At 46.7% G+C, this 27,574-nt stretch overlaps 22 non-coding genes across 22 annotated transcripts; all 22 read right to left on the bottom strand.

Annotated features, from left to right (window-relative positions):
* Positions 1–241: 241 nt before the first annotated feature.
* Positions 242–381, bottom strand: TRNAY-GUA (transfer RNA tyrosine (anticodon GUA)). The gene is made up of 2 exons: positions 345–381; positions 242–277 (listed from the first exon to the last, which is right to left on the bottom strand). It is a non-coding gene; the product is annotated as a tRNA-Tyr (tRNA).
* A 309-nt stretch (positions 382–690) lies between these two features.
* TRNAC-GCA (transfer RNA tyrosine (anticodon GUA)) lies at positions 691–830 on the bottom strand. The gene is made up of 2 exons: positions 794–830; positions 691–726 (listed from the first exon to the last, which is right to left on the bottom strand). It is a non-coding gene; the product is annotated as a tRNA-Cys (tRNA).
* Positions 831–3,246: 2,416 nt separating this feature from the next.
* Positions 3,247–3,386, bottom strand: TRNAY-GUA (transfer RNA tyrosine (anticodon GUA)). Its single transcript has 2 exons — positions 3,350–3,386; positions 3,247–3,282 (listed from the first exon to the last, which is right to left on the bottom strand). It is a non-coding gene; the product is annotated as a tRNA-Tyr (tRNA).
* Positions 3,387–4,088: 702 nt separating this feature from the next.
* On the bottom strand, positions 4,089–4,227 carry TRNAY-GUA (transfer RNA tyrosine (anticodon GUA)). Its single transcript has 2 exons — positions 4,191–4,227; positions 4,089–4,124 (listed from the first exon to the last, which is right to left on the bottom strand). It is a non-coding gene; the product is annotated as a tRNA-Tyr (tRNA).
* A 310-nt stretch (positions 4,228–4,537) lies between these two features.
* On the bottom strand, positions 4,538–4,627 carry TRNAY-GUA (transfer RNA tyrosine (anticodon GUA)). The gene is given in 2 exon segments: positions 4,538–4,573; positions 4,591–4,627. It is a non-coding gene; the product is annotated as a tRNA-Tyr (tRNA).
* A 1,620-nt stretch (positions 4,628–6,247) lies between these two features.
* On the bottom strand, positions 6,248–6,337 carry TRNAY-GUA (transfer RNA tyrosine (anticodon GUA)). The gene is given in 2 exon segments: positions 6,248–6,283; positions 6,301–6,337. It is a non-coding gene; the product is annotated as a tRNA-Tyr (tRNA).
* A 1,094-nt stretch (positions 6,338–7,431) lies between these two features.
* On the bottom strand, positions 7,432–7,571 carry TRNAY-GUA (transfer RNA tyrosine (anticodon GUA)). Its single transcript has 2 exons — positions 7,535–7,571; positions 7,432–7,467 (listed from the first exon to the last, which is right to left on the bottom strand). It is a non-coding gene; the product is annotated as a tRNA-Tyr (tRNA).
* A 309-nt stretch (positions 7,572–7,880) lies between these two features.
* On the bottom strand, positions 7,881–8,020 carry TRNAC-GCA (transfer RNA cysteine (anticodon GCA)). Its single transcript has 2 exons — positions 7,984–8,020; positions 7,881–7,916 (listed from the first exon to the last, which is right to left on the bottom strand). It is a non-coding gene; the product is annotated as a tRNA-Cys (tRNA).
* Positions 8,021–10,045: 2,025 nt separating this feature from the next.
* On the bottom strand, positions 10,046–10,135 carry TRNAY-GUA (transfer RNA tyrosine (anticodon GUA)). Its single transcript is given in 2 exon segments — positions 10,046–10,081; positions 10,099–10,135. It is a non-coding gene; the product is annotated as a tRNA-Tyr (tRNA).
* Positions 10,136–10,837: 702 nt separating this feature from the next.
* On the bottom strand, positions 10,838–10,927 carry TRNAY-GUA (transfer RNA tyrosine (anticodon GUA)). The gene is given in 2 exon segments: positions 10,838–10,873; positions 10,891–10,927. It is a non-coding gene; the product is annotated as a tRNA-Tyr (tRNA).
* Positions 10,928–11,232: 305 nt separating this feature from the next.
* Positions 11,233–11,322, bottom strand: TRNAY-GUA (transfer RNA tyrosine (anticodon GUA)). Its single transcript is given in 2 exon segments — positions 11,233–11,268; positions 11,286–11,322. It is a non-coding gene; the product is annotated as a tRNA-Tyr (tRNA).
* Positions 11,323–11,628: 306 nt separating this feature from the next.
* Positions 11,629–11,718, bottom strand: TRNAY-GUA (transfer RNA tyrosine (anticodon GUA)). Its single transcript is given in 2 exon segments — positions 11,629–11,664; positions 11,682–11,718. It is a non-coding gene; the product is annotated as a tRNA-Tyr (tRNA).
* Positions 11,719–12,024: 306 nt separating this feature from the next.
* Positions 12,025–12,114, bottom strand: TRNAY-GUA (transfer RNA tyrosine (anticodon GUA)). The gene is given in 2 exon segments: positions 12,025–12,060; positions 12,078–12,114. It is a non-coding gene; the product is annotated as a tRNA-Tyr (tRNA).
* Positions 12,115–13,212: 1,098 nt separating this feature from the next.
* TRNAY-GUA (transfer RNA tyrosine (anticodon GUA)) lies at positions 13,213–13,302 on the bottom strand. Its single transcript is given in 2 exon segments — positions 13,213–13,248; positions 13,266–13,302. It is a non-coding gene; the product is annotated as a tRNA-Tyr (tRNA).
* A 304-nt stretch (positions 13,303–13,606) lies between these two features.
* On the bottom strand, positions 13,607–13,696 carry TRNAY-GUA (transfer RNA tyrosine (anticodon GUA)). The gene is given in 2 exon segments: positions 13,607–13,642; positions 13,660–13,696. It is a non-coding gene; the product is annotated as a tRNA-Tyr (tRNA).
* A 2,311-nt stretch (positions 13,697–16,007) lies between these two features.
* Positions 16,008–16,097, bottom strand: TRNAY-GUA (transfer RNA tyrosine (anticodon GUA)). Its single transcript is given in 2 exon segments — positions 16,008–16,043; positions 16,061–16,097. It is a non-coding gene; the product is annotated as a tRNA-Tyr (tRNA).
* A 697-nt stretch (positions 16,098–16,794) lies between these two features.
* TRNAY-GUA (transfer RNA tyrosine (anticodon GUA)) lies at positions 16,795–16,884 on the bottom strand. Its single transcript is given in 2 exon segments — positions 16,795–16,830; positions 16,848–16,884. It is a non-coding gene; the product is annotated as a tRNA-Tyr (tRNA).
* Positions 16,885–17,589: 705 nt separating this feature from the next.
* TRNAY-GUA (transfer RNA tyrosine (anticodon GUA)) lies at positions 17,590–17,679 on the bottom strand. Its single transcript is given in 2 exon segments — positions 17,590–17,625; positions 17,643–17,679. It is a non-coding gene; the product is annotated as a tRNA-Tyr (tRNA).
* A 6,435-nt stretch (positions 17,680–24,114) lies between these two features.
* TRNAY-GUA (transfer RNA tyrosine (anticodon GUA)) lies at positions 24,115–24,204 on the bottom strand. The gene is given in 2 exon segments: positions 24,115–24,150; positions 24,168–24,204. It is a non-coding gene; the product is annotated as a tRNA-Tyr (tRNA).
* Positions 24,205–25,309: 1,105 nt separating this feature from the next.
* On the bottom strand, positions 25,310–25,399 carry TRNAY-GUA (transfer RNA tyrosine (anticodon GUA)). Its single transcript is given in 2 exon segments — positions 25,310–25,345; positions 25,363–25,399. It is a non-coding gene; the product is annotated as a tRNA-Tyr (tRNA).
* Positions 25,400–25,704: 305 nt separating this feature from the next.
* Positions 25,705–25,794, bottom strand: TRNAY-GUA (transfer RNA tyrosine (anticodon GUA)). The gene is given in 2 exon segments: positions 25,705–25,740; positions 25,758–25,794. It is a non-coding gene; the product is annotated as a tRNA-Tyr (tRNA).
* A 702-nt stretch (positions 25,795–26,496) lies between these two features.
* Positions 26,497–26,586, bottom strand: TRNAY-GUA (transfer RNA tyrosine (anticodon GUA)). Its single transcript is given in 2 exon segments — positions 26,497–26,532; positions 26,550–26,586. It is a non-coding gene; the product is annotated as a tRNA-Tyr (tRNA).
* Between the last annotated feature and the right edge of the window lie 988 nt (positions 26,587–27,574).

Raw genomic sequence — 27,574 nt, 5'->3', positions numbered from 1 at the left:
TACGAAATAACGAGAACCATGAAGCTGCATGACATTATTTACCTTCTCACGCGTATTTACTCCGATGCTAGTAAAATGGCGACGTTTCTACAACCTTCCCAATCGTCTCGCATATAAACTTTGGGTGCCAGCACAATTTGTGTCGCGTATGACATGTTTTATTCACTTTGTAGGTTATGGTGCTGCACATGTGGCAATAAATGACTAAATAATACATGAAGAAAAAAACAAAAAAGCTTGCTCCGTTGAGCCGGATTCGAACCAGCGACCTATGGATGTCCACAGTTGTAACCTCTACAGTCAACCGCTCTACCAACACCTATGGATGTCCGCAGTTGTAACCTCTACAGTCCACCGCTCTACCAACTGAGCTATCGACGGAAGATGGCGGTACCACGGTGCTGATTCATCCTTTATACCGAAGGAATCGCAGGCTGTATAGAGGCTGACAAAATAACGAGAACCATGAAGCTTCATGACATTTACTTACCCACTCACGCGTATTTACCCCCGACGCTAGTAAAACTGCGACGTTTCTGCAACATTCCCAATCATATCGCATATAAACTTTGGGTGCCAGCACACTTTGTGACGCGTATGACAAGTTCTAATTCACTTCATACATTATGATGCTGCACTTGTGGCAATGAATCACTAATTAAAACATAAACTTTACAACAAAAAGCTTGCTCCGTCGAGCCGGAATCGAACCAGTGACCTATGGATGTCCGCAGATGTAACCTCTACAGTCAACCGTTCTACCAACACCTATGGATGTCCGCAGTTGTAACCTCTGCAGTCCACCGCTCTACCAACTGAGCTATCGACGGAAGATGGCGGTACTACGGTGCTGATTCATCCTTTATTCCGAAGAAATCGCAGGCTGTATAGAGGCTGACGAAGTAACGAGAACCATGAAGCTGCATGACATTTACTTACCCACTCACGCGTATTTACCCCCAATGCTAGTAAAACGGCGACGTTTCTGCAACCTTCCCAATCGTCTCGCATATAAACTTTGGAAGCCAGCACACGTTGTCACGCGTATGACATGTTCTAATTCACTTTATACATTATGGTGCTGCACATGTGGCAATTATTCACTAATTAAAACATTAAGGATAACACAAAAAAGCTTGCTCTGTCGAGCCGGATTCGAACCAGCGAGCTATGGATGTACGCAGTTAAAACCTATACAGTCCACCGCTCTACCAACTGAGATATCGACGGCAGATGGCGGTACTACGGCGCTGATTCTAAGATCCCTAGATGAAACAAGTTTCCAAGGTAGCGACACCCTCCCTTTTCCTCCTCGCTTCTTTGCCTGAAACGGCCATAGAAGGTTTAAAACTTTCATCCAAAACCGAATGTTTGGGTTCTGTTGCTACGGTGAATAGATGTAAATGAAACAAAATGGAACGAAATAAGACGTAGAATAAACAGTTAACTTTATGAACATAAACGGCACAACACAAGAGCAAGTGGGATGTGCGTTACTCAACCGGCAACGTTGGGCAGTTCTATACTTTACACCACTAGCCATGGCGTCTTGCGTAGTACATTTTAGTTCCACGGCCGCGGTATTTCGTCCAGTTCTAACTAGTACACTTCTCCGATTGTGTTTTGTTCGTGCTGTGACACAGTCAACGTGCGTCTTGCTGGATCCTGTAAGTGGCCACAGGGCGTGACGTTGTGACGATTGATTACAACCGGCTTGTGCACACGCAAGAAAAAATACGACCAGACTGGTACGAACACTCGTCCAGCAGCACTGCGATGACGTTTTTTTTTAAATGTGCCCATTTGGACAATCGTGATGCCAATTGATTCTGATGCGGTGCTGGGAACTTCCTGAAAAGTGAGAGTTCTACTGGTGAGGTGTCACGAAGCAGCGCGTTTCGGCTCAAGCGGGAACTGTTCAAGAGTGAAATGTTTCTGAAGGTGCGTTGATTACAACCTACAGCTGTTCTGTATACGTGCATACCCACATGTATTTGTACCAACTGGCATGCACTATACGCATTAGATGCGCGCCTGGCCTTTCAATAAAAACCGACAAGTGAACTCGCTTTGCAGATCCGCGTCGAGATACGTTGACGGAGTTGCACGAAAGCATTCGCGTGAAATGGTTCATAGTTGCACTTCATGGTGCGTTTCATCTCGGAAAGCACGAGGCAAGTTGAAGAGAGCGAAACCATTTTCTGTTGTTTTCGGTAACGCAGAATTGCTGAAAAACGCAGATGTTGCATTGAATGAGCATAACGAAACAATCTTGGTCGATTTAGCGCACACCGAAATGCTCCTCCTCATCAGTTTATGTTCTGGCTACGATTTTGTTTTTGGTCACGGCGAGAATCCGGCTGGAGACATATGCGCGTGCGTACTCGTTTTAAACATTTTGCATGATAATAAATAACACCACCAGCCATTTGCAAGATCACTTTCAAGTAATGCACCAATTACTGACGCGGATGGCAGAGAAAAAGAGGAGTAATCGAGAGAGTGAGGAGGACGGCTCGAGAACAATGAGAGACGCTACCTTGTTTCATCTAGGGACCTTAGCTGATTCATCCTTTATGCCGAAGGAATCGCAGGCAGTATAGAGGCTGACGAAATAACGAGAACCATGAAGCTGCATGACATTTACTTACCCACTCACGCATATTTACCCCCGATGCTAGTAAAACGGCGAAGTTTCTGCAACCTTCCCAATCGTCTCGCATATAAACTTTGGGTGCCAGCACACTTCGCGACGCGTATGACATGGTCTAATTCACTATGTACATTATGGTGCTGCACATGTGGCAATAAATCACTAATGAAAACACAAAGAATAAAAAAAGCTTGCTCCGTCGAGCCGTATTCGAACCAGCGATCAATGGATATCCACAGTTGGAACCTCCACAGTCCACCGCTCTTCCAACTAGGCTATCAACGGAAGATGGCGGTACCAAGGCGCTGATTCATCCTTTATGGCGAAGGGATCGCAGGCAGTATTGAGGCTGACGAAATAACGAGAACCATGAAGCTGCATGACATTAATTTACCTTCTCACGCGTATTTACCCCGATGCTAGTAAAATGGCGACATTTCTACAACCTTCCCAATCGTCTAGCATATAAACTCTGTGTGCCAGCACAATTTGTGCCGCGTATGACATGTTTTATTCACTTTGTACGTTATGGTGCTGCACATGTGGCAATAAATCACTAATTAAAACATGAAGAAAAAAACAAAAAAGCTTGCTCCGTCGAGCCGGATTCGAACCAGCGACCTATGGATGTCCGCAGTTGTAACCTCTACAGTCCACCGCTCTACCAACACCTATGGAAGTCCGCAGTTGTAACCTCTACAGTCCACCGCTCTACCAACTGAGCTATCGACGGAAGATGGCGGTACCACGGTGCTGATTCATCCTTTATACCGAAGGAATCGCAGGCTGTATAGAAGCTGACAAAATACCGAGAACCATGAAGCTGCATGACATTTACTTACCCAATCACGCGTATTTACCCCCGATGCTAGTAAAACTGCGACGTTTCTGCAACATTCCCAAACGTCTCGCATATAACTTTGGGTGCCAGCACACTTCGCGACGCGTATGACATGTTCTAATTCACTTGGTACATTATGGTGCTGCACATGAGGCAATAAATCACTAATTAAAATATAAAGAATGAAAAAAGCTTGCTCTGCCGAGCCGGATTCGAACTAGCGACCTATGGATGTCCGCGGTTGGAACCTCTACATTCCACCGCTCAACCAACTGAGCTATCGACGTAAGAAATCGGTACCACGGCGCTGATTCATCCTTTATGTCGAAGGAATCGCAGGCAGTATTGAGGCTGACAAAATAACGAGAACCATGAAGCTGCATGACATTTAATTACCCACTCACGCGTATTTACCCCCGATGCTAGTAAAATTGCGACGTTTCTGCAACCTTCCCAATCATCTCGCATATAAACTTTGGGTGCCAGCACACTTTGTTGAGCGTATGACATGTTCTAATTCACTTCATACATTATGGTGCTGCACCTGTCGCAAAATCACTAAATCAAACATTAAGAATACAACAAAAAGCTTGCGCCGTCGAGGCGGACTCGAACCAGCGACCTTTGGATGTCCACAGTTGTAACCTCACAGTCCAGGGCTCTACCAACACCTATGGATGCCCGCAGTTGTAACCTCTACAGTCCACCGCTCTACCAACTGAGCTATCGACGGAAGATGGCGGTACTACGGTGCTGATTCAGTCTTTATACCGAAGTAATCGCAGGCTGTATAGAGGCTGACGAAATAACAAGAACCATGTAGCTGTATGACATTTACTTACCCACTCACGCGTATTTACCCCCAATGCTAGTAAAACTGCGACGTTTCTGCAACATTCCCAATCATCTCGCATATAAACTTTGGGTGCCAGCACACTTTGTGACGCGTATGACAAGTTCTAATTCACTCTATACATTATGGTGCTGCACATGTGGCAATTAATCACTAGTTAAAACATAAAGAATAACACAAAAAAGCTTGCTCCGTCGAGCCGGATTTGAACCAGCGAGCTATGGATGTACGCAGTAAAAAGCTATACAGTCCACCGCTCTACCAACTGAGATATCGACGGCAGATGGCGGTACTACGGCGCTGATTCTGAGATCCCTAGATGAAACAAGTTTCCAAGGTAGCGACACCCTCCCTTTTCCTCCTCGCTTATTTGCCTGAAACGCCCCCTAGAAGGTTTAAAACTTTCATCCAAAACCGAATGTTTGGGTTCTGTTGCTACGGTGAATAGATGTAAATGAAACAAAATTGAACGAAATAAGACGTAGAATAAACAGTTACCTTTATGAACATAAACGGCACAACACAAGAGCAAGCGGGATGTGCGTTACTCAACCGGCAACGTTGGGCAGTTCTATACTTTACACCACTAGCCATGGCGTCTCGCGTAGTACATTTTAGTTCCACGGCCGTGGTATTTCGTCAGGTTCTAACTAGTCCACTTCTCCGATTCTGTTTTGTTCGTGCTGTGACACAGTGAACGTGCTTCTTGCTGGATCCTGTAAGTGGCCACAAGGCGTGACGTAGTGACGATTGATTACAACCGGCTTGTGCACACGCAAGAAAAATACGACCAGACTGGTACGAACACTCGTCCAGCAGCGCTGCGATAACGTTTTTTTTAAATGTGCCCATTTGGACAATCGTGATGCCAAGTGATTCTGATGCGGTGGTGGGAACTTCCAGAAAATTGAGAGTTCTACTGGTGAGGTGTCTCAAAGCAGCGCGTTTCGGCTAGAGCGGGAACTGGTCAAGAGTGAAATGTTTCTGAAGGTGCGTTGATTACAACCTACAGCTGTTCTGTATACGTGCATACCCACATGTATTTGTACCAACTGGCATGCACTATACGCATTGGACGCGCGCCTGGCGTTTCAATAAAAACCGACAAGTGAACTCGCTTCGCAGATCCACGTCGACATACGTTGACGGAGTTGCACGAAAGGATTCGCGTGAAATGGTTCACAGTTGCACTTCATGGTGCGCTTCATCTCGGAAAGAACGAGGTAAGTTGAAGAGAGCGAAACCATTTTCTGTTGTTTACGGCAACGCAGAATTGCTGAAAAACACAGATGTTGCATTGAATGAGTATGGCGAAACACTCTTGGTCGATTTAGCGCACACCAAAACGCTCCTCCTCATCAGTTTGTGTTCTGGCTACGATTTTGTCTTTGGTCACGGCGAGAATCCGGCTGGAGACATATGCGCATGCGTACTCGTTTTGAACCTTTTGCATGATAATAAATAACACCACCATCCTTTTGCAAGATCACGTGCAAGTAATGCACCAATTACTGACGCGGATGGCAGAGAAAAAGAGGAGTAATCGAGAGAGTGAGGAGGACGGCTCGAGAACAATGAGTGACGCTACCTTGTTTCATCTAGGGACCTTAGCTGATTCATCCTTTATGCCGAAGGAATCGCAGGCAGTATAGAGGCTGACGAAATAACGAGAACCATGAAGCTGCATGACATTTACTTACCCACTCACGCGTATTTACCCCCGATGCTAGTAAAACGGCGACGTTTCTGCAACCTTCCCAATCGTCTCGCATATAAACTTTGGATTCCAGCACACTTTGTGATGCGTATGACATGTTCTAATTCACTTTACACATTATGGTGCTGCACATGTGGCAATAAATACTAATTAAAACATAAAGAATAACACAAAAAAGCTTGCTCCGTCGAGCCGGATTCGAACCAGCGACCTATGGGTGTACGCAGTTAAAAACTATACAGTCCACCGCTCTACCAACTGAGCTATCGACGGCAGATGGCGGTACTACAGCGCTGATTTATCCTTTATGCCGAAGGAATCGCAGGCAGTATAAAGGCTGACGATATAACGAGAACCATGAAGCTGCATGACATTTACTTACCCACTCACGAGTATTTACCCCCGATGCTAGTAAAACTGCGACGTTTCTCCACCCTTCCCAATCGTCTCGCATATAAACTTTGGGTGCCAGCACACTTGGCGACGCGTATGACATGGCTATGTCACTATGTACATTATGGTGCTGCACATGTGGATATAAATCACTAATTAAAACAAAGAATAAAAAAGCTTGCTCCGTCGAGGTGTATTCGAACCAGCGACCTATGGATGTCCGCAGTTGGAACCTCTACAGTCCACCGCTCTACCAACTAGGCTAGCGACGGAAGATGGCGGTACCAAGGCGCTGATTCATCCTTTATGCCGAAGGGATCGCAGGCAGTATTGAGGCTGATGAAATAACGAGAACCATTAAGGTGGATGACATTTATTTACCTTCTCACGCGTATTTACCCCCGATGCTAGTAAAATGGCGACGTTTCTACAACCTTTCCAATCGCCTCTCATATAAACTTTGGGTGCAAGCACACTTTGCGTCGCGTATCACATGTTTTATTCACTTTGTACGTTATGGCGCTGCACATGTGGCAATAAATCAGTAATTAAAACATAAAGAATAAAAAAAGCTTGCTCCGTCGAGCCGCATTCGAACTAGCGACCTATGGATGTCCGCAGTTGGAACCTCTACACTACACCGCTCCACCAACTGAGCTATCGACGGAAGATGGCGGTATCAAGGGGCTGATTCATCCTTTATGCCGAAGGGATCGCAGGCAGTATTGAGGCTGACGAAATAACGAGAACCATGAAGCTGCATGACATTAATTTACCTTCTCACGCGTATTTACCCCGATGCTAGTAAAATTGCGACGTTTCTACAACCTTCCCAATCGTCTCGCATCTAAACTTTGGGTGCCAGCACAATTTGTGTCACGTATGACATGTTTTATTCACTTTGTACGTTATGGTGCTGCACATGTGGCAATAAATCACTAATTAATACATGAAGAAAAAACAAAAACGCTTGCTTCGTCGAGCCGGAATCAAACCAGCGACCTATGGATGTCCGCCGTTGTAACCTCTACAGTCCACCACTCTACAAGCACCTATGGATGTCCGCAGTTGTAACCTCTACAGTCCACCGCTCTACCAACTGAGCTTTCGACGGAAGATGGCGGTACCACGGTGCTGATTCATCCTTTATACCGAAGGAATCGCAGGCTGTATAGAGGCTGACAAAATAACGAGAACCTTGAAGCTGCATGACATTTACTTACCCACTCACGCGTATTTACCCCCGATGCTAGTAAAACTGCGACGTTTCTGCAACATTCCCAATCATCTCGCATATAAACTTTGGGTGCCAGCACACTTTGTGACGCGTATGACAACTTCTAATTCACTTCATACATTCTGGTGCTGCACTTGTGGCAAAAAATCACTAATTAAAACATAAAATTTACATTAAAAAGCATGCTCCGTCGAGCCGCAATCGAACCAGCGACCTATGGATGTCCGCAGTTGTAACCTCTACAGTCAACCGTTCTACCAACACCTATGGATGTCCGCAGTTGTGACCTCTGCAGTCCACCACTCTACCAACTGAGCTATCGACGGAAGATGGCGGTACTACGGTGCTGATTCATCCTTTATACCGAAGAAATCGCAGGCTGTGTAGAGGCTGACGAAGTAACGAGAACCATGAAGCTGCATGACATTTACTTACCGACTCACGCGTATTTACCCCCAATGCTAGTAAAACGGCGACGTTTCTGCAACCTTCCCAATCGTCTCGCATATAAACTTTGGAAGCCAGCACACTTTGTGACGCGTATGACATGTTCTAATTCACTTTATACATTATGGTGCTGCACAAGTGGCAATTATTCACTAATTAAAACATTAAAAATAACACAAAAAAGCTTGCTCTGTCGAGCCGGATTCGAACCAGCGAGCTATGGATGTACGCAGTTAAAACCTATACAGTCCACCGCTCTACCAACTGAGATATCGACGGCAGATGGCGGTACTACGGCGCTGATTCTAAGATCCCTAGATGAAACAAGTTTCCAAGGTAGCGACACCCTCCCTTTTCCTCCTCGCTTATTTGCCTTAAACGCCCCCTAGAAGGTTTAAAACTTTCATCGAAAACCGAATGTTTGGGTTCTGTTGCTACGGTGAATAGATGGAAATGAAACAAAATGGAACGAAATAAGACGTAGAATAAACAGTTACCTTTATGAACATAAACGGCACAACACAAGAGCAAGCGGGATGTGCGTTACTCAACCGGCAACGTTGGGCAGTTCTATACTTTACACCACTAGCCATGGCGTCTCGCGTAGTACATTTTAGTTCCACGGCCGCGGTATTTCGTCCAGTTCTAACTAGTACACTTCTCCGATTGTGTTTTGTTCGTGCTGTGACACAGTCAACGTGCGTCTTGCCGGATCCTGCAAGTGGCCACAGGGCGTGACGTTGTGACGATTGATTACAACCGGCTTGTGCACACGCAAGAAAAAATACGACCAGACTGGTACGAACACTCGTCAAGCAGCACTGCGATGACGTTTTTTTTCAAATGTGCCCATTTGGACAATCGTGATGCCAAGTGATTCTGATGCGGTGCTGGGAACTTCCTGAAAAGTGAGAGTTCTACTGGTGAGGTGTCTCGAAGCAGCGCGTTTCGGCTTGAGCGGGAACTGGTCAAGAGTGAAATGTTTCTGAAGGTGCGTTGATTACAACCATCAGCTGTTCTGTATACGTGCATACCCACATGTATTTGTACCAACTGGCATACACTAGACACGCATTAAACGCGCGCCTGGCGTTTCAATAAAAACCGACAAGTGAACTCGCTTCGCAGATCCGCTTCGACATACGTTGACGGAGTTGCACGAAAGCATTCGCGTGAAATGGTTCATAGTTGCACTTCATGGTGCGCTTCATCTCGTAAAGAACGAGGTAAGTAGAAGAGAGCGAAACCATTTTCTGTTGTTTACGGCAACGCAGAATAGCTGAAAAACACAGATGTTGCATTGAATGAGCATGGCGAAACAATCTTGGTCGATTTAGCGCACACCGAAACGCTCCTCCTTTTCAGTTTATGTTCTGGCTACGATTTTGTTTTTGGTCACGGCGAGAATCCGGCTGGAGACATATGCGCATGCGTACTCGTTTTGAACCTTTTGCATGATAATAAATAACACCACCAGCCATTTGCAAGATCACGTGCAAGTAATGCACCAATTTCTGACGCGGATGGCAGAGAAAAAGAGGAGTAATCGAGAGAGTGAGGAGGACGGCTCGAGAACAATGAGTGACGCTACCTTGTTTCATCTAGGGACCTTAGCTGATTCATCCTTTATGCCGAAGGAATCGCAGGCAGTATAGAGGCTGACGAAATAACGAGAACCATGAAGCTGCATGACATTTTGTTACCCACTCACGCGTATTTACCCCCGATGCAAGTAAAATGGGTGACGTTTCTGCAACCTTCCCAATCGTCTCGCATATAAACTTTGGGTGCCAACGCACTTTGCGTCGCGTATGACATGTTCTAATTCCCTTTGTATATTATGGTGCTACACATGGGGATATAAATCAATAATTAAAACATAAAGACTACAACAAAAAGATGGCTCCGTTGAGCTGGATTCGAACCAGCGACCTATGGATATCCGCAGTTCGAACCTCTACATTCCACCGTTCTACCAACTGAGCTATCGACGGAAGATGGCGGTACTACGGCGCTGAATCATCCTTTATGCCGAAGGAATCGCAGGCAGTATAAAGGCTGACGATATAACGAGAACCATGAAGCTGCATGACATTTACTTACCCACTCACGCGTATTTACCCCCGATGCTAGTAAAGCTTCCACGTTTATGCAACCTTCCCAATCGTCTCGCATATAAACTTTGGGTGCCAGCACACTTCGCGACGCGTATGACATGTTCTAATTCACTTGGTACATTATGGTGCTGCACATGTGGCAATAAATCACTAATTAAAACATAACGAATGAAAAAAGCTTTCACCGTAGAGCTGGATTCGAACCAGCGACCTAATGATGACCGAAGTTGGAACCTCTACAGTCCACCGCTCTACCAACTGAGCCATCGATGGAAGATGGTGGTACCAAGGCGCTGATTCATCCTTTATGCCGAAGGGATCGCAGGCAGTATTAAAACTGAGGAAATAACGAGAACCATGAAGCTGCATGACATTTAATTACCTTCTCACGCGTATTTACCCCCGATGCTAGTAAAATGGCGACGTTTCTACAACCTTCCCAATCGTCTCGCATATAAACTTTGGGTGCCAGCACACTTCGCGACGCGTATGACATGTTCTAATTCACTTGGTACATTATGGTGCTGCACATGTGGCAATAAATCACTAATTAAAACATAACGAATGAAAAAAGCTTTCACCGTAGAGCTGGATTCGAACCAGCGACCTATGGATGTCCGCAGTTCGAACCTCTACAGCCCACCGTTCTACCAACTGAGCTATCGACGGAAGATGGCAGTACCAAAGCGCTGATTCATCCTTTATGCCGAAGGGACCACAGGCAGTATTGAGGCTGAGGAAATAACGACAACCATGAAGCTGCATGACATTTAATTACCTTCTCACGCGTATTTACTCCGATGCTAGTAAAATGGCGACGTTTCTACAACCTTCCCAATCGTCTCGCATATAAACTTTGGGTGCCAGCACACTTCACGACGCGTATGACATGTTCTAATTCACTTTGTACATTATGGTGCTGCATATGCGGCAATAAATCAATCATTAAAACATGAAGAATAAAAAAAGCTTGCTCCGTCGAGCCGGATTCAAACCAGCGACCTATGGATGTCCGCAGTTCGAACCTCTACAGTCCACCGTTCTACCAACTGAGCTATCAACGGAAGATGGCGGTACCAAGGCGCTGATTCATCCTTTATGCCGAAGGGATCGCAGGCAGTAATAAGGCTGAGGAAATAACGAGAACCATGAAGCTGCATGACATTTAATTACCTTCTCACGCGTATTTACCCCCGATGCTAGTAAAATGGCGACGTTTCTACAACCTTCCCAATCGTCTCGCATATAAACTTTGGGTGCCAGCACACTTCGCGACGCGTATGACATGTTCTAAATCACTTTGTACATTATGGTGCTGCACATGCGGCAATAAATCAATGATTAAAACATGAAGAATAAAAAAAGCTTGCTCCGTCGATCCGGATTCGAACCAGCGACCTATGGATGTCCGCAGTTTGAACCTCTACAGTCCACCGTTCTACCAACTGAGCTATCGACGGAAGATGGCTGTACCAAGGCGCTTATTCATCCTTTATGCCGAAGGGATCGCAGGCAGTATTGAGGCTGAAGAAATAACGAGAACCATGAAGCTGCATGACATTTATTTACCTTCCCACGCATATTTACCCCCGATGCTAGTAAAATGGCGACGTTTCTACAACCTTCCCAATCGTCTCGCATATAAACTTTGGGTGCCAGTACACTTCGCGACGCGTATGGCATGTTCTAATTCACTTTGTACATTGTGGTGCTGCACATGCGGCAATAAATCAAAAATTACAACATGAAGAATAACAAAAGCTTCCTCCGTCGAGCCGGATTCGAACCAGCGACCTATGGATGTCCGCAGTTGGAACCACTACAGTCCACCGCTCTACCAACTGAGCTGTCGACGGAAGATGGCGGTACCAAGGCGCTGATTCATCCTTTATGCCGAAGGGATCGCAGGCAATATTGAGGCTGAGGAAATAACGAGAACCATGAAGCTGCATGACATTTAATTACCTTCTCACGCGTATTTACCCCCGATGCTAGTAAAATGGCGACGTTTCTACAACCTTATCAATCCTCTCGCATATAAATTTTGGGTGGCAGCACACTTTGTGTCGCGTATGACTTGTTTTATTCACTTTGCAAGTTATGGTGCTGCACATGTGGCGTTAAATCACTAATTAAAACATACAGAATTAAAAAGCTTGCTCGGTCGAGCCGGATTCAAACCAGCGACCTATGGATGTCCGCAGTTGAAACCTCTACAGTCCACCGCTCTACCAACTGAGATATCGACGGCAGATGGCGGTACTACGGCGCTGATTCATCCTTTATGCCGATAGAATTGCAGGCAGTATAGAGGCTGACGAAATAACGAGAACCATGAAGCTGCATGACATTTAATTACCCACTCACGCGTATTTACCCCCGATGCAAGTAAAATGGCGACGTTTCAGCAACCTTCCAAATCGTCTCGCATATAAACTTTGGGTGCCAGCACACATTGTGTCGCGTATGACATGTTTTATTCACTTTGTACCTTATGGTGCTGCACATATGGCAATAAATCACAAATTAAAACATAAATAAAAAAAGAAAAAAGCTTGCTCCGTTGCGCCGGATTCGAACCAGCGACCTATGAATGTCTACAGTTGAAACCTCTACATTCCACCGCTCTACCAACTGAGCTATCGACGGAAGAAGTCGGTACCACGGCGCTGACTCCTCCTTTATGTCGAAGGAATCGCAGGCAGTATTGAGGCTGACGAAATAACAAGAACCATGAAGCTGCAAGACATTTATTACCCACTCACGCGTATTTACCCCCGATGCAAGTAAAATGGCGACGTTTTTGCAAACTTCCCAATCGTCTCGCATATAAACTTTGGGTGCCAGGGCACTCTGCGTCGCGTATGACATGTTCTAATTCACTTGGTACATTATGGTGCTGTACAAGTGGCAATAAATCACTAATTAAAACATAAAGAATAAAAAAAGCTTGCTCCGTCGAGCCGGATTTGAACCAGCGACCTATGGATATCCGCAGTTGGAACCTCTACAGTCCACCGCTCTACCAACTTAGCTATCGACGGAAGATGGCGGTACCAAGGCGCTGATTCATCCTTTATGCCGAAGGGATCGCAGGCAGTATCGAGGCTGACGAAATAACGAGAACCATGAAGCTGCATGATATTTAATTACCTTCTCACGCTTATTTACCCCCGATGCTAGTAAAATGGCGACGTTTCTACAACCTTTCCAATAGTCTCGCATATAAACTTTGGGTGCCTGCACACTTTGTGTCGTGTATGACATGTTTTATTCACTTTGTACGTTATGGTGCTGCAAAAGTTGCAATAAATCACTAATTAAAACATGAAGAATAAAAAAGCTTGCTCCGTCGAGCCGGATTTGAACCAGCGACCTATGGATGTCCGCAGTTCAAACCTCTACAGTCCACCGCTCTACCAACTTAGCTATCGCCGGAATATGGCGGTACCAAGCCGCTGATTCATTCTTTATGCCGAAGGAATCGCAGGCAGTATTGAGGCTGACGAAATAACGTGAACCATGAAGCTGCATGACATTTAATTAACCTGTCACGTGTATTTACCCCCAATACTAGTAAAATGGCGACGTTTCTACAACCTTCCCAATCGTCTCGCATATAAACTTTGGGTGCCAGCACACTTTGTGTCGCGTATGACATGTTTTTTTCACTTTGTACCTTATGGTGCTGCAAATGTGGCAATAAATCACTAACTAAAACATAAAAAAACTGAAAAGCATGCACTGTCGCGCCGGATTCGAACCAGCAACCTATGAATGTCCTCAGTTGAAACCTATACAGTCCACCGCTCTACCAACTGAGCTATCGACGGCAGATGGCGGTACTATGGCGGTGATTCATTCTTTGCCGAAGGAATCGCAGGCAGTGTAAAGACTGATGACTTACCCACTCACGCGTATTTACCCCCGATGCTAGTAAAACTGCGACGTTTCTGCAACCTTCCCAATCGTCTCGCATATAAACTTTGGGTGCCAGCGCAGTTTGCGTCGCGTATGACATGTTCTAATTCACTTGGTACATTATGGTGCTGCACAAGTGGCAATATGTATGACAAGTTTTATTCACTTTGTACGTTATGGTGCTGCACAAGCGGTAATAAATCACTAATCAAAACATGAAGAGAAAAAGCTTGCTCCGTCGAGCCAGATTTGAACCAGCGACCTATGGATGTCCACAGTTGAAACCTCTACATTCCACCGCTCTACCAACGGAGCTATCGACGGAAGAAGTCGGTACCACAGCGCTGATTCATCTTTTATGTCGAAGGAGTCACAGGCAGTATTGAGGCTGACGAAATTACGAGAACCATGAAGCTGCATGACATTTAATTAACCTCTCACGTGTATTTACCCCCGATGCTAGTAAAATGGTGACATTTTTGCAAACTTCCCAATCGTCTCGCATACAAACTTTGGGTACCAGCACACTTCGCAACGCGTATGACATGTTTTAATTCACTTTGTACATTATGGTGCTGCACATGTGGATATTAATCACTAATTAAAACATAAAGAATAACACAAAAAAGCTTGCTCCGTCGAGCCGGATTCCAACCAGCGAGCTGTGGATTTACGCAGTTAAAACCTATACAGTCCACCGCTCTACCAACTGAGATATCGACGGCAGATGGCGGTACCATGATGCCGATTCATCCTTTATACCGAAGGAATCGCAGGCTGTATAGAGGCTGACGAAATAACGAGAACCATGAAGCTGCATGACATTTACTTACCCACTCACGCGTATTTACCCCCAATGCTAGTAAAATGGCGACGTTTCTACAACCTTCCCAATCGTCTCGCACATAAACTTTGGGTGCCAGCGCACCTTTCGTCGCGTATGACATGTTCTAATTCACTTTGTATATTATGGTGCTGCACATGTGGCAATAAATCACTGATTAAAACATAAAGAATACAACAAAAAGATTGCTCCGTTGAGCTAGATTCGAACCAGCGACCTATGGATGTCCGCATTTCTAACCTCTACAGCCAACCGTTCTACAAAGTGAGCTATCAACTTAAGATGGCAGTACTACGGCGCTGATTCATCCTTTATGCCGAAGCAATCGCAGGCAGTATAAAAGCTGACGATATAACGAGAACCATGAAGCTGCATGCCATTTACTTACACACTCACGCGTATTTACCCCCGATGCTAGTAAAACGGCGACATTTCTGCAACCTTCCCAATCGTCTCGCATATAAACTTTGGGTGCCAGCACACATTGTGTCGCGTAAGACATGTTCTAATTCACTTCATACATTATGGTTCTGCACTTGTGGCAATAAATCACTAATTAAAACATGATCAATACAACAAAAAGCTTGCTCCGTCAGGCTTGATTCAAACCATTGACCTATGGATGTCCGCAGTTGTAACCTCTACAGTCTACCGCTCTACCAACTGAGCTATCGACGGAAGATGGCGGTACTACGGTGCTGATTCATCCTTTATACCGAAGGAATCGCAGGATGTATAGAGGCTGACGAAATAACGAGAACCATGAAGCTGCATGACATTTTGTTACCCACTCACGCGTATTTACCCCCGATGCAAGAAAAATGGCGACGTTTCTGCAACCTTCCCAATCGTCTCGCATATAAACTTTGGGTGCCAGCACACTTCGCGACGCGTATGACATGTTCTTATTCACTTCGTACATTATGGTGCTGCACATGTGGCAATAAATCAATAATTAAAACATGAAGAATAAAAAAAGCTTGCTCCGTCGGGCCGGATTCGGACCAGCGACCTATGGATGTCCGCAGTTGGAACCTCTACAGTCCACCGCTCTACCAACTGAGCTATCGACGGAAGATGGCGGTACCAAGGCGCTGATTCATCCTTTATGCCGAAGGGATCGCAGGCAGTATTGAGGCTGAGGAAATAACGAGAACCATGAAGCTGCATGACATTTAATTACCTTCTCACGCGTATTTACCCCCGATGCTAGTAAAATGGCCACGTTTCTACAACCTTCCCTATCGTCTCGCATATAAACTTTGGGTGCCAGCGCACTTCGCGACGCGTATGACATGTTTTAATTCACTTGGTACATTATGGTGCTGCACAAGTGGGAATAAATCACTAATTAAAACATAAAGAATAAAAAAGCTTGCTCCGTCGAGCCGGATTTGAACCAGCGACCTATAGTTGTCCGCAGTTCAAACCTGTACAGTCCACCGCTCTACCAACTAAGCTATCGCCGGAAGATGGCGGTACCAAGGCGCTGATTCATCCTTTATGCCAAAGGAATCGCAGGCAGTATTGAGGCTGACGAAATAACGAGAACAATGAAGCTGCATGACATTTAATTACCTTCTCACGCGTATTTACCCCCGATGCTAGTAAAATGGCGACGTTTCTACAACCTTTCCAATCGTCTCGCATATAAACTTTGGGTGCCAGCACACTTTGTGTCGCGTATGACATGTTTTATTCACTTTGTACGTTATGGTGCTGCACAAGTGGTAATAAATCACTAATTAAAACATGAAGAGAAAAAGCTTGCTCCGTCGAGCCAGATTTGAACCAGCGACCTATGGATGTCCACAGTTGAAACCTCTACATTCCACCGCTCTACCAACTGAGCTATCGACGGAAGAAGTCGGTACCACGGCGCTGATTCATCTTTTATGTCGAAGGAGTCACAGGCAGTATTAAGGCTGACGAAATTACGAGAACCATGAAGCTGCATGACATTTAATTAACCTCTCACGTGTATTTACCCCCGATGCTAGTAAAATGGTGACATTTTTGCAAACTTCCCAATCGTCTCGCATACAAACTTTGGGTACCAGCACACTTCGCAACGCGTATGACATGTTCTAATTCACTTTGTACATTATGGTGCTGCACATGTGGATATTAATCACTAATTAAAACATAAAGAATAACACAAAAAAGCTTGCTCCGTCGAGCCGGATTGCAACCAGCGAGCTATGGATTTACGCAGTTAAAACCTATACAGTCCACCGCTCTACCAACTGTGATATCGACGGCAGATGGCGGTACCATGATGCCGATTCATCCTTTATACCGAAGGAATCGCAGGCTGTATTGAGGCTGACAATATAACGAGAACCATGAAGCTGCATGACATTTACTTACCCACTCACGCGTATTTACCCCCAATGCTAGTAAAATGGCGACGTTTCTGCACCCTTCCCAATCGTCTCGCATATAAACTTTGGGTGCCTGCACACTTTGTGACGCGCATGACATGTTCTAATTCACTGTGTACATTATGGGGCTATACATGTGTCAATAAATAACTAATTAAAACATAAAAATAAAAAATGCTCGCTCCCTCGAGCTGGATTCGAACCAGCGACCTATGGATTTCCGCAGTTGGAACCTCTACAGTCCACCGCTCTACCAACTGAGCTATCGATGGAAGATGGCAGTACCAAGGCACTGATTCATCCTTTATTCCCAAGGGATCGCAGGCAGTATTGAGGCTGACGAAATAACTAGACCATGAAGCTGCATGACATTTACTTACCCACTAACGCGTATTTACCCCCGATGCTAGTATAACTGCGACATTTCTCCAACCTTCCCAATCGTCTCGCATATAAACTCACACGAGGGCTGACGTGGAATGGCCTTTCTTGAAGTAGATGAAGATAGCTGGGCTGATATTGTCACGGGCTAAGTAGATGCCTGAGGATGACGACGACGAAGTGCTGAACGGGAACGTGCTCGGACTGCAGCAGCGTCGTACGCATTAGCTCGCCAGTATATTTGCCAGTACACATTTGTTCATCAGTGTATACTTTATTCCCCGTAACATCATTGGTGGAGGTGCTGGGTACCACTCGCTATACAGCCCAACGAGCTGGATCTTCGCAGCGGACGGCGCATTGCAGCTACCACGATGACTGACCAGGCTACTCAATGTCAACAAGATCCGTCAGCCCCGCAGCCGATCGTTGTGGTGCAACCTCGTGACCCAGGTCCATTCAACGGCACAAGTGGCATAGACGTCGATGACTGGCTTGTTCAATATGAGCGCGTCAGCAGCAGCAACCATTGGGGGTCCAACGCTTATGCTGGCGAACATCATCTTCTACTTGCATGGCACGGCAAAACTCTGGTACGAGACACATCAAGAAGAGTTGACTAGCTGGGACGTCTGTAAGCAGAAATTGCGCTATCTATTTGGGAAACCCATCGGACGTCAAGTGGCCGCAAAGAAAGAGCTTGCGACTCGTGCCCAGACATCCACGGAGCCGTACATCGCGTACATCCAGGACGTGTTGGCTTTGTGCCGCAAGGTCGACAAGGACATGCTCGACGAGGACAAAGTCGGACACATCCTGAAAGGAATTGCGGATGACGCCTTCAATTTTCTCCTGTGCAAGGACTGCTCCACGGTGGAGTCGGTCATCGAAGCATGTCGTCGCTTCGAACAGGCAAAAAGTAGGCGCATAGTTCACCGATTTGACCGCCTTCCCAACACGGCGGCTACGTCCTCTTGCGAAGATTTGCCCACACTACACCAACCACCAGCGCCAGAAAACGTCACCAGAATAGTCCGTCGGGAACTCGAGGCCATGGCTCCCACTATGTCTAGCGTCAGCGCGCCAGGACACAACCTCGGTGCTGTTTCAATGATACAGGCCGTGGTTCGCCAAGAGATCGCGAATATGGCCATTTCGCCACCTCATCAAAATGCCTCTGCTACTTCCAGCTCGGCTCCAGTCGTTGCGGCTGCCACTCCGAACCGCACGTTCGCGCCACGACGAAACCCAGCTGAATGGCGCACTCATGATGATCGGCCCATATGTTTTACGTGCCATCGGATAGGACACATCGCTCGCCATTGCCGCAGCCGGTGGACCTCATCACCTCGACCGAGCTTCTATGATTGGCGGCCTCGCTCTGAACGTGCACCTTATGCCCCGTCCTACCGTGCTGAGACAGGTGCAGAGTATAATCCAGAACGTCGGACCAGCCGCTCGCCATCGCCCGTGCGTCGTCAGTCCCGCTCGCCCCAACCCCGCCGTTCTCGGTCTCCTTACGACCGTCGCTCGGAAAACTAGCCGGTGCAGCCCCCGGAGGTGACGCTGCATACACGACTTGGACTGCAAATCCTCTGATTACTCCCGACCAGCGGTGCAACCTCCTAACAATTCTCGTTGATGATTTACCTATAACGGTTCTTATTGATACCGGTGCACAAATATCTGTGATGAGCTCAGACCTCCGCCGCCGCCTCAAAAAAGTTCTGACGCCTGCGATTGCACCTACCGTTCGTACCGCGGATGGGAGTACTCCTGCTGTGCTTGGAATGTGCACTGCGCGATTAACAATTTCTAAGCATCAAACTTCAGTTTTGTTCGCTGTACTGGAAAATTGCCCTCATGACCTAATCCTTGGACTCGACTTTCTGACTTCACACGCTGCGCTCATTGACTGTTCCAAAGGTCTTCTTCAGCTCGAACTACCATCCTTTTCGGAGACCGTCTCTACCAGCCCACCTCGTCTACGCTCTGTCGATTTCCTTAGACTTCCGCCGCAAGCCGCAGTCCAAGTCCAACTCTCGCCATATCCTGCAGTACCCGATGGTGATTATGTTGCTGCCCCGATTTCTTACGTCGCCATGACACGCAATGTTGCACTCCCCAACACGGTGGTTACCGTTAAGGACAACCAAACTTCGTTTCCTGTCCTCAATTTCGGCCTCTCAGCGCAAGTTATTCCTCGCGGCATGTCACTTGCGCATCTTACACCACTGGTCGACCACACAGTTTCCGCTCTAACAACCAATTCGCCACCCGATTTTTCATCAACGTCGTTCTCGTCACGTTCCTGTTCCGACCTTTTCAAGCCAATGCTATCTGACAAGCTCACCTCTGAACAAGTCTCTGCTTTCTGCCGTGTGCTTGCTCCTTATCAGGACATCTTTGACTTCGGCGACCGTAATTTGGGCCAGACATCTGTAGTAACCCATCGCATCGACACCGGTGACGCTCGACCCATTCGCCGACGACCCTACCGTGTGTCAGCCCCGGAGCGTGCTATTATACAGCGAGAAGTCGATAAAATGCTTGATAAGGGCATAATCGAACCCTCATCTAGTCCCTGGTCCTCACCCGTTGTACTTGTTAAAAAGAAGGACAATAGCTGGAGATTCTGTGTTGATTACCGCCATCTCAACCATATTACCAAGAAAGATGTCTATCCCCTACCGCGCATAGATGATGCACTCGATTGCTTGCACGGTGCCAAATATTTCTCTTCAATAGACCTTCGCACAGGCTACTGGCAGATCGCTGTGGACGACAAAGACAGAGAGAAGACGGCCTTCGTGACTCCTGATGGTCTTTATCAGTTCAAGATGATGCCTTTTGGATTATGCAATGCCCCCGCGACATTTGAGCGCATGATGGACTCTCTCCTTCGAGGCATGAAGTGGACCATCTGCCTCTGCTATCTTGACGACGTTATTGTTTTTTCGACTACTTTCGACGACCATCTTACCCGTCTGTCCGCAGTGCTTGATGTTTTTCGACGTGCCAACTTGCAACTTAACTCGTCCAAATGCCGCTTTGGGCAACGCCAAATTTGCGTACTCGGCCATCTTGTTAACGCTGCGGGCGTTCAACCAGACCCTGCGAAAGTCCGAGCAGTTCGCGACTTCCCCACACCCCGCTCAGTTAAGGACGTCCGAAGTTTTCTGGGACTGTGCTCCTATTTCCGTCGTTTTGTCGAGAAGTTCGCTGAAGTAGCCCGTCCTCTAACCTGCCTCCTCAAAACGGATGTCGCATTCACCTGGGGCCAACAGCAAGCAAACGCCTTCTCGTCGCTCGTCGACATTCTCACCAATCCACCAGTCCTAGCACACTTCGACCCATCTGCTGCTACGGAGCTTCGTACTGACGCCAGTGGCCACGGCATAGGCGCAGTGCTCGCGCAGCGGCAACAAGGAATGCACCGCGTCGTCGCGTATGCAAGCCGTCTGTTGTCGCGCTCGGAACAAAATTATTCCATCACAGAACGCGAGTGCTTAGCTCTCGTCTGGGCCATTGCGAAATTCCGACCGTACCTGTATGGCCGACCATTCTCAGTTATTACGGACCACCATGCGCTTTGCTGGCTCTCCTCACTCAAGGACCCTACGGGACGCCTTGGTCGCTGGGCGCTGCGCTTACAAGAGTACACTTTTTCCGTATCCTATAAATCCGGACAACTTCACAAGGATGCCGACTGCTTGTCCCGTTACCCAGTCGATCCCCCTGACACGAGGGAAGATGAGCAAGAGGCCCTCGTTCTTTCAATTACCGACTTCACCGACATAGCTGCTGAACAACGCCGCGACCCCTCTTTGCGTGCTATTATCAATGGTCTGCACTCTCCCCACCCTGACCACTCCTTACAACTGTTCGTTCTTCACAACGACATCCTGCAACGCTACAACACCCGCCCTGATGGTGCTGAGCTTTTACTCGTTGTTCCTGTGCATCTTCGCTCAGACGTTTTGGCCCAGCTGCATGATGCCCCCTCCGCTGGACACCTAGGGGTGTCACGCACGTATGACCGCATTCGCCGCCGATTCTTTTGGCCTGGCCTCTACCGTTCTGTGCGACAGTACGTTGCGGCATGCGACCTCTGCCAGCGCCGCAAGACACCTGCTCTGAGACCTGCTGGTACCCTCCAGCCTATTGAAGTACCAGATGAGCCATTCTTCCGAGTCGGCCTCGATCTTCTAGGACCCTTTCCCGTGTCGGCCACCGGTAATAAGTGGATTGCTATTGCTACCGATTACGCAACGCGGTATGCCGTTACACGCGCCCTCCCCACCAGCTGCGCTACTGATGTAGCCGATTTCCTTCTTCATGACATCATTCTGCGTCATGGTGCTCCTCGTCAGTTGATCACCGACCGCGGCAGCTGTTTTCTATCTAAAGTAGTCGACGAGCTCCTGCGATCCTGCTCTACCCACCACAAGTTCACTACAGCGTACCATCCGCAAACCAACGGCCTCACGGAACGCCTCAACCGTACCTTGACGAATATGTTAGCGATGTACGTTTCCAAGGATCACAAAGATTGGGACATCCACTTACCTTTCGTTACCTTCGCATACAACAGTTCACGTCATGATACAGCTGGATTTTCCCCTTTTTACCTACTGTTCGGTTATGACCCGCCTTTGCCCATGGACACCATGCTCCAATCTGACGCCGCCTCATCGACTGCTTATGCTCGTGATGCCCTGGCCCGAGCTGACATCGCCCGCCAAGTCGCCCGGGATCGTTTATGTGCCTCGCAGCTTAACCAAAAGAGTGCTTACGATCGCCGGCACCGCGACGTACAGTACTCTCCGGGGTCACTTGTCTTGCTGTGGTTACCATCACGTCGTGTTGGTCTCAGCGAAAAACTGATGTCCCGTTACGTTGGCCCCTACCGCGTCATACGCAAGGTCACCAGCGTGACCTATGAGATAGCTCCACTCCATACCACGTCAGTACCAGCTTCAGTCCCGACCGATATAGTGCACGTCTCACGGCTCAAGCCATACTTCTCACACCGCGAGAATTGATCGCACCGGGACGGTGCTTCTGCCGCCGGCGGGTAATGTCACGGGCTAAGTAGATGCCTGAGGATGACGACGACGAAGTGCTGAACGGGAACGTGCTCGGACTGCAGCAGCGTCGTACGCATTAGCTCGCCAGTATATTTGCCAGTACACATTTGTTCATCAGTGTATACTTTATTCCCCGTAACAATATCAGCGCATCCAAACCGCCGCACGATGCCGGAACGAAATATTCCACAGCCCTGCGTGAAAGATGTGTAGCGTTTTAGTCCTCGAGCTTCGCTGCCGCCTCTGCTGCCATGTGAAGGACGGGGGCGTTGTTCAGTCAATTTGTAGTTTTTCGTCGGGGTTGAGGAACCAATGCGAGTCGATGGTCCAGGCAGCGTCACAATCACACGAGGGCTGACGTCGAATGGCCTTTCTTGAAGTAGATGAAGATAGCTGGGCTGATATCAGCGCATCCACACCGCCGTACGATGCCGGAACGAAATATTCCACAGCCCTGCGTGAAAGATGTGTAGCGTTTTAGTCCTCGAGCTTCGCTGCCGCCTCTGCTACCAATAAACCGAAGGAATCGCAGGCTGTATAGAGGCTGACGAAATAACGAGAAGCATGAAGCTGCATGACATTTTGTTACCCACTCACGCGTATTTACCCCAAATGCAAGTAAAATGGCGACGTTTCTGCAACCTTCCCAATCGTCTCGCATATAAACTTTGGGTGCCAGCGCATTTTGCGTCGCGTATGACATGTTTTACTTCACTTTGTATATTATGGTGCTGCACATGTGGCAATAAATCACTAAATAAAACATGAAGACTACAACAAAAAGATTGCTCCGTTGTGCAATAATACTAATTAAAACATAAAGAATAACACAAAAAAGCTTGCTCCGTCAAGCCAAAGTCGAACCAGCGACCTATGGATGTCCGCAGTTTGAACCTATACAGTCTACCGCTTTACCAACTGAGCTATCGACGGAAGATGGCGGTACTACGGTGCTGATTCATCCTTTATACCGAAGGAATCGCAGGCTGTATAGAGGCTGACGAAATAACGAGAACCATGAAGCTGCATGACATTTTGTTACCCATTCACGCGTATTCCCTCGATGCAAGAAAAATGGCGACGTTTCTGCAACCTTCCCAATCGTCTCGCATATAAACTTTGGGTGCCAGCACACATCGCGACGCGTATGACATGTTCTAATTCACTTTGTACATTATAGTGCTGCACATGTGGCAATAAATCAATATTTAAAACATAAAGAACAAAAAAGTTTGCTCCGTCGAGCCGCATTCGAACCAGCGACCTACGGATGTCTGCAGTTACAACCTCTACAGTCCACCGCTCTACCAACTGAGCTACCGACGGAAGATGGCGGTACCATGGCGCTGATTCATCCTTTATGCCGAAGGGATCGCAGGCAGTATTGAGGCTGACGAAATAACAAGAACCATGAAGCTGCATGACATTTAAATACCTTCTCACGTGTATTTACCCCCGATGCTAGTAAAATGGCGACGTTTCTACAACCTTCCCAATCGTCTCTCACATAAACTTTGGGTGCCAGCGCACCTTTCGTCGCGTATGACATGTTCTAATTCACTTTGTATATTATGGTGCTGCACATGTGGCAATAAATCACTAATTAAAACATAAAGAATACAACAAAAAGATTGCTCCGTTGAGCTAGATTCGAACCAGCGACCTATGGATGTCCGCATTTCGAACCTCTACAGCCAACCGTCTACAAAGTGAGCTATCAACTTAAGATGGCAGTACTACGGCGCTGATTCATCCTTTATGCCGAAGCAATCGCAGGCAGTATAAAAGCTGACGATATAACGAGAACCATGAAGCTGCATGCCATTTACTTACACCCTCACGCGTATTTACCCCCGATGCTAGTAAAACGGCGACATTTCTGCAACCTTCCCAATCGTCTCGCATATAAACTTTGGGTGCCAGCACACATTGGGTCGCGTAAGACATGTTTTAAACACTTTGTACGCTATGGTGCTGCACATGTGGCAATAAATCAGTAATAAAACATGAAGAAGAAAACAAAATAGACTGCTCCGTTGAGCCGGATTGGAACCAGCGATCTATGGATGTCCGCATTTCGAACCTCGACAGTCCACCGTTCTACCAACTGAGCTATCGACGGAAGATGGCAGTACTACGGCGCTGATTCATCCTTTATGCCGAAGGAATCGCAGGTAGTATAAAGGCTGACGACATAACGAGAACCATGAAGCTGTATGACATTTGCTTACCCACTCACGCGTATTTAACCCCGATGCTAGTAAAACTGCGACGTTTCTGCAACCTTCCCAATCGTCTCGCATATAAACTTTGGGTGCCAGCACTCTTCGCGACGCGTATGACAAGTTCTAATTCACTTCATACATTATGGTGCTGCACTTGTGGCAATAAATCACTAATTAAAACATGATCAATACAACAAAAAGCTTGCTCCGTCAGGCCGGATTCGGACCAGCGACCTATGGATGTCCGCAGTTGGAACCTCTACAGTCCACCGCTCTACCAACTGAGCTATTGACGGAAGAAGTCGGTACCACGGCGCTGATTCATCCTTTATGTCGAAGGAATCGCAGGCAGTATTGAGGCTGACGAAATAACGAGAACCATAAAGCTGCATGACATTCAATTAACTTCTCACGCGTATATTCCACCGATGCTAGTAAAATGGCGACATTTTTGCAACCTTCCCAATCGTCTCGCATACAAGTTTGGGTGCCAGCACACTTCGCGATGCGTCTGACATGTTCTAATTCACTTGGTATATTATGGTGCTGCACATGTGGCAATAAATCACTAATTAAAACATAAAGAATAAAAAAAACTTGCTCCGTCGAGCCGGATTCAAACCAACGACCTATGGATGTCTGCAGTTGGAACCTCTACAGTCCATCGTTCGACCAACTGAGCTATCGACGGAAGATGGCAATACCAGGGCGCTGATTCATCCTTTATACCGAAGGGATCGCAGTATTGAGGCTGACGAAATAACGAGAACCATGAAACTTCATGACATATACTTACCCACTCACGCTTATTTACCCCCAATGCTAGTAAAATGGCGACGTTTCTGCAACCTTCCCAATCGTCTCGCATATAAACTTTGGGTGCCAGCACACTTTGTGACGCGTATGAGATGTTCTAATTTACTTTATACATTATGGTGCTGCACTTGTGGCAAATAATCACTATTTAAACATAAAGAATAACACAAAAAAGCTTGCTCCGTCGAGCCGGATTCGAACCAGCGAGCTATGAATGTACGCAGTTAAAACCTATACAGTCCACCGCTCTACCAACTGAGATATCGACGGCAGATGGCAGTACAACGGCGCTGATTCATCCTTTATGCCGAAGGAATCGCAGGCAGTGTAAAGGCTGACGATGTAACGAGAACCATGAAGCTGCATGACATTTACTTACCCACTCACGCGTATTTACCCCCGATGCTAGTAAAACGGCGACGTTTCTGCAACCTTCCCAATCGTCTCGCATATAAACTTTGGGTGCCAGCACACTTCGCGACGCGTATGACATGTTCTAATTCACTTTGTACATTATGGTGCTGCACATGTGGCAATAAATCACTAATTAAAACATAAAGAATAAAAAAAAGCTTGCTCCGTCAAGCCGGATTCGAACCAGCGACCTATGGATGTCCGCAGTTGTAACCTCTACAGTCTACCGCTCTACCAACTGAGCTATCGACGGAAGATGGCGGTACTACAGTGCTGATTCATCCTTTAAAGTTGAAAGTTGAAAGTTGAAATTTATTTCACCACAACGACACACCGTGATTTACACAAACAAGAAACAATTGTGGCATGGAAAGTAGGAAAAAAGCTGCGCTATAGCAGCTTGACTAGCCCCACCTCCCATTTGTACAAGGCAACAGAAACAATGGCACACCAAACTCTATACGGTGCTCACGTATGATTGAAAGATAAAAGAAAAGAAATAACATTCTAGTGGTTGTTTATGAAGTACAGAATAGATGCACACTTGGGTGTTTACAAACAAACAATTATTTGGAAAAAAAAAAGGCAATCAAAATAAGACGCTATAACAGAAAGGGGTACACTTAAAATTTCATGCGTTTACAAGTACTGGGTGCAATTTTTCTGGGCTTATAGCTCATTATACAAACAGGTTTAATATATCACTTCTTGAAAGGAGACGCAATTGCTGTTCTGTGAGCTTGAACTTATTTAGTATATGGGGAACAGAGTGCTTTAGCATTTGGAGTCCGTAATTTGTTCGCGGTCGGGGGATGTGCCAGTGTTCAGAACTCCGCATCGGACGCAACAACATTTTCGGCTGTAAATGTGCTAAGCTTCTCACGCTTGCGCAATTCTTTCGAATTTCAGACCTCAAAGACAACAACAAGTTATGTTCATATGCAACACAAAATTTCAAAACTTTAAACTTGACAAATAAATGGGATGTGTGTTCTCTGTAACCTATATTTGCAACAGCCCGTAAAGCGCTTTTTTGAAGTGTATACAACTTTTGTTTTGATGTTTCAGTTCCAGAAGCCCATACCAACTGACAATAGCGCAGATGAGAACAAAAAAGCGTATTAAAGATAAGAAGTTTCTGGGGGAGCGGTAGAAACGACTGACACCTTCTCAGCACGCCAAGGGCTTTTCTTAGCTTAATACACAATTGTTCAGTGTGAGAATTCCAGAACATATGTTGA

Source organism: Rhipicephalus microplus, chromosome 3 (assembly GCF_043290135.1).
Source record: "Rhipicephalus microplus isolate Deutch F79 chromosome 3, USDA_Rmic, whole genome shotgun sequence".
NCBI lineage: Eukaryota > Metazoa > Arthropoda > Arachnida > Ixodida > Ixodidae > Rhipicephalus > Rhipicephalus microplus.
This window is presented reverse-complemented; position numbering and strand designations above follow the sequence as displayed.